Source organism: Delphinapterus leucas, chromosome 9 (assembly GCF_059928025.1).
Source record: "Delphinapterus leucas isolate spDelLeu-1000000601 "Yukka" chromosome 9, BTC_Dleu_Yukka2, whole genome shotgun sequence".
Lineage (NCBI taxonomy): Eukaryota > Metazoa > Chordata > Mammalia > Artiodactyla > Monodontidae > Delphinapterus > Delphinapterus leucas.
This window is the reverse complement of record NC_143137.1, coordinates 34,673,681-34,679,217: the sequence shown is the minus strand read 5'-3', so window position 1 is coordinate 34,679,217 and position 5,537 is coordinate 34,673,681. Positions and strand designations below refer to the sequence as shown.

At 36.7% G+C, this 5,537-nt stretch overlaps 1 non-coding gene across 1 annotated transcript; it reads left to right on the top strand.

Annotated features, from left to right (window-relative positions):
• Positions 1 to 5,106: 5,106 nt before the first annotated feature.
• Positions 5,107 to 5,243, top strand: LOC115801728 (U4 spliceosomal RNA). The gene has a single exon (XR_004022073.1). It is a non-coding gene; the product is annotated as a U4 spliceosomal RNA (small nuclear RNA).
• Positions 5,244 to 5,537: the final 294 nt, after the last annotated feature.

Genomic DNA, 5,537 nt, shown 5'->3' with positions numbered 1-5,537 from the left:
CTGTTAACCTTATGGGGATTCCCTTGTATGTTATTTGTTGTTTTTCCCTTGCTGCTTTTAACATTTTTTCTTTGTATTTAATTTTTGATCATTTGAATAATTTGTGTCTTGGTGTGTTTCTCCTGAGATTTATCCTGTATGAGACTCTCTGTGCTTCCTGGACTTAACTATTTCCTTTCCCATATTAGGGAAGTTTTCAACTATAATCTCTTCAAATATTTTCTCAGTCCCTTTCTTTTTCTCTTCTTCTTCTGGAACCCCTATAATTTGAATGTTGTTGCATTTACTGTTGTCCCAGAGGTCTCTGAGACTGTCCTCAATTCTTTTCATTCTTTTTTCTTTATTCTTCTCTGCTGTAGTTATTTTCACTATTTTATCTTCCAGGTCACTTATCTGTTTTTCTGCCTCAATTATTCTGCTATTGATCCCTTCCAGAGAATTTTAAATTTCATTTATTGTGTTGTTCATCATTGTTTGTTTGTTCTTTATTTCTTCTTTGTCCTTATTAAACGTTTCTTGTATTTTCTCCATTCTATTTCCAAGATTTTGGATCATATTTACTCTCATTACTCTGAATTCTTTTTCAGGTAGACTGCCTATTTCCTCTTCATTTGTTTGGTCTGGTGGGTTTTTACCCGTTCCTTCATCTGCTGTGTATTTCTCTGTCTTCTCATTTTGCTTAACTTACTTTGTTTGGGGTCTTCTTTTCGCAGGCTGCAGGTTCGTAGTTCCTGTTGTTTTTGGTGTCTGCCCCCATTGGGTAAGGTTGGTTCAGTGGGTGGTGTAGGCTTCCTGGTGGAGGGGACTAGTGCCTGTGTTCTGGTGGATGAGGCTGGATCTTGTCTTTCTGGTCGTCAGATCCACGTCTGGTGGTGTTTATTGGGGTGTCTGTGACCTTATTATGATTTTAGGCCACCTTTCTGCTAATGGGTGGGGTTGTGTTTCTGTCTTGCTAGTTGTTTGGCATAGAGTGTCCCGCACTGTAGCTTGCTGGTCATTGAGTGGAGCTGGGTCTTGGCATTGAGATGGAGATCTCTGCGAGATTTTCACCATTTGATATTACGTGGAGCTGGGAGATCTCTTGTGGACCAGTGTCCTGAACTTGGCTCTCCCACCTCAGAAGCAGAGCCCTGATGCGTGGCTGGAGCACCAAGACCCTGACATCCACATGGCTCAGAATAAAAGGGAGAAAAAAAAGAAAGAAAGAGGAAGATAAAATAAAATTTAATTTAATTTAATTAAAAAGTTATTAAAATAAAAAATAATTATTAAAAATTTTTTTGAAAAGTAATAAAAGAAAAAAGAAGAAAGAAAGAAGAGAGCAACCAAACCAAAAAACAAATCCACCAATGATAACAAGTGCCAAAAACTATATTAAAAAAAGAAACTGACAGACAGAACCCTAGGACAAATGGTAAAAGCAAAGCTATACAGACAAAATCACAGAAAGTCTACCACCTCAATTTTGGGATGATTCGTTGTCTATTCAGGAATTCCACAGACGCAGGGTACATCAATTTGACTGTGCAGATTTAATCTGCTGCTCCTGGCTGCTGGGAGAAATTTCCCTTTCTCTTCTTTGTTTGCCCAGCTCCGGGGGTTCAGCTTTGGATTTGGCCCCGCCTCTGCGTGTAGGTCGCCTGAGGGCGTCTTTTGGGAGGTCTGAGGTCTTCTGCCAGCATTCAACGGGTGTTCTGTAGGAGTTGTTCCACATGTAGATGTATTTCTGATGTATTTTTGGGGAGGAAGGTGATCTGCACTTCTTACTCCTCTGCCATCTGGAAGCTCCTCTAAGTTACTTTTTATTGTATTTTATTTTAGGGAGCATCTTGGTGGACCAGTTACACAGAAGACAGTTTAGAGAAAGTTACTCTGAGACTGCGTTGGATACTGACAGAGCTGTCTGATGCTACACATCTGTGTGGATTATTTGGATCAAATATTTTCAACTTTAACTGCATTTTGGAATTACCTGGGGAATTTTTAAAATTCACAGATGTCTTTGCCACACCCGAAGCCAACTTAATCAAAATCTCTAGGGATAAGGCCAGGTATTAGAGTTAAAAAAAAATCTCAGATGATTCTGATGTGCTCATGAGGTTGAAAACCATTATTTAGAAAGCAAAATGTTAGATATATTCTAAGTTATTGGCTACCAATAATAGCTAACATTTATTGTAAATTTTGTGCTAAGCATTTTCCTCCTGTGTTCTGTAACTAAATCCTTGTGGTTATTTTGTAAGGCAGATGCCATTATTATCCTCTTTTGTGGATAATAAAAGTAAGGCATTAGAGAGAAAGAGCAATTTGCCCAAGGACGTGCAAGTTGTGAGTTAGGGGCTTCCTGTCTAGGCACTGTGATTCCAGAGTTTGGGCATTTAACCACTACTTCCCTAAATTCCTCTTTTGACAGACTCTATATGCTTAAAACTAAGATGTTATCTTCACTGACTATGATAGATGCTAACAGGAACTCGAATTAATTCAGTGCTAAGTTCTTCTACCCACAAAATCAAATACTTTACTGTTTTGATCATAGTAATATATTTTTGTATTTTTTAATCTACTCCATCAGAGACTTGTTAATAGTTGTACACATAGAATGTAACAAAAGTTGTTCCCCGTCCTCCCTCCCACATTTGACAGTGAAATAGGGAAGTGATTTTGGCCAAATCTTCATGCGAGTAAAAAGACATTAAGGCTGATTCAGGTAGTCGGAATAACACAGCCCTGTTTTCTCTTGGGTTGTAAACTGTATTTGCTGAATTCACATCAACTAAGTATAGAAAAAAAAATCTCTTAATCTAATTATCATTCCCTATTATAGCAAAACCTCAGTTGAATGGACGCCAAATAATGGCACTTTTAAATAATTGGGAACATTTTTTAACATTTTATTTCTTCCTCATTGAGAAGTAAAGGAAGAGCAAGTAGTTTGGAATCAGGGGCCTTCAAAAGGTTCATCGCTATTGTTCCTTCTTTTGAAATTCTATCCCACTAATTATCTGCATATTTAAATAATGTTAGTTTTCTCTTGGAATCCTTTAGAAATCAACACAGAGCTGACTGGTATGACCTCAGAATCAGGAAGACAGCTAATCTTCCATTTGGAATTTAGGACATGCAAACCTGTATTGCTATTTATTCTTCCTTCTCTCTTAAACATCCATACTGTTGCTGCAATTAGATATTAAGTCCCTAGGGTCTGTACATTCTTTCCCTTTTGAGTCTCAGCTCCTAGCAATAAACACATAAGGATTGCTGGGTGATGATGGGAGGAATACAGAACCAATCTCCTGTGCAGCTGGCTTTTACAACTGTGACATACAAGCAAATTGATATTCTTCAGGAATTTTAAGGTCATTATTGACATATGTTTACTATGCAGTATTTACAGTGCTATTTTTAATATTTATTTTTAAATATTTAGGCTGTAACATGTGATATCATTCTTCCCCTGTGTTTACACTATATTAATGTTACAGGCTATATCATATCTCCCCTCTCCCCAAATTCATATTTGAAGTTCTAACCCCAAGTATCTCAAGATGTGACTGTATTTGGAAATAGGGTCTTGAAAAGGCAATTAGATTGAAATGAGGTCATTAGGGTGGGCCCTAATCCAATATGACTGGTGTTTTTTATAGGAAGAGAAGACTGGGATACTGACAGGCTCAGAGAGAAGGTCATGTAAAGACACAGGCAGAAGACAGCCATCTGCAAACCAAAATAGTTGCCTCAGAAGAAACCAACCCTGCCAACATCTTGATCTAGGACTTCTGGCTTCCAGAATTGTGAGAAATTTCATTTCTCTTGTAAGTCTGTGGTACTTATGACAGGCCTAGCAAACTAATACAATTAATTTAGCCTATTATAATCTTATGAGCCTACTTGCTGTTCCAGGTAAAATAATAATGTCTTACATTTATTTAGTACTTTTAGCATTATTAAGTTATTCAGCATTCTATTTTGTTGTCTGTTTGGGTTTCCATAACCCCTGGACAGAATACAAGGTAGATCTCTATTTCTCCTTCTCTCCTTTCCTGGAACAAAATTTAACCCAAAATGAACAAAGCAAATGGCGTCCTTCCTGATACCTAGGTGTGAATTTATGTAAAGATGAACTTTTATTTGGGAACTTTTAAAAACTAACCTTCTGTTTTGAAAGGAAGAAAGAAAGGATTCTTCCCAAAATATATACAGCAAGATACGAATATTTAGGAACTAAGTATGATGATTTTTAATGTCACCCTAAAGCTCAGATTAGCCATCGGAAGGCTTTGGTGCAGAACCTGGCCCTCTTGGTGATGGATGTCAGATCTAGAGGCCTGTGTGGGCTCCCAGAGTTTTGAACATTAAAGACTGGGATGCTGTACAAATTTCCTGAAAACTTTTACTGGATACCAAACATAGTTTTTTAAATTGGCCTTCAAATATGTCCTTGTAAAAGAATTCCACACCAGATATCAATAAGTACCAATAATTTTCAAGGGTCTAATTTTGTTGTGTAACAGACATTTTCTGTATTTAAATCTTTCTTTTTTCTCCCCTCCATCATACAATGTCTTTTAGTTTTGCCCTCTTCTCCTTTAACAAACTTCCATTTCTAACCGCAGCTCAGTAACTTTATCTCTTTAACTTCATAACTTATAAAATGGGTAGAATAATAACCCTTGCTTTATAAACATTGTTTTCAGGTTGCAGAGGGTGAAACACATCAAGCATTTACTAGCTTGATGTTCGTATTCTAGGAACTCAAATAACTGTGAGCATTATTATTATAATAACAATTAAAATATCTTTCAGTAGGTCTCTATGTATGTAACTATTTGTGAATTCACATAAAGATAAATTGTCATGTGGAGCAGTTATAGAATAATTTTCAATATACTTGAAAAAATAGTTAAAAGATTTGTAGATAATATAAAGAAATGAGTATTTCAGATAATGTAGTGAAAAGCTGTTTATATGCAATATTTTGCTTAATCTTCAGAAAAACCTTCTGAAGAGGTATTATTAACTCCTTTTTACAGGTGTGAAATCTGGGTCTCAGTAGGAACATCCATGACCTGTCCCAGCAAAATCAGACAGAAGTTAGTGAAGCTCAGCTTTGCACAGTGGCTCTATCTTAGCCAATGAGGTTTATCCGAGGTGCAATTATTGCTAATTGAAAACTTTTCTCTAACGCTGAAAGGATGTGACATACAGTCAGCCTTGGCAATGTTTGAGAGTCTCTACAGAGACTGAATTAAAAAAAAAGAAAAAAGTTAGGGAAGCTGGAGCTCAAACTCAGGCTTTCACTTCAATCCAGTGTTCTTTCCAGTCTGCCACAGGTGAATTTCAGGGATTTTTAACTGGCCCTTCCTGCTTGTTAAGCTCTAAAACAAATCACAACATAGAAATATTGTGCGCCGTACTATTTATTTTATTACCTTCTATTTTTCAATAAATAACAAACTGTAATGATATACTTGGGGCTCTTAACTTTCCAGCCTGGGAGTCATTATTGGTAATCCAACACCTAATTCTCTCCCACT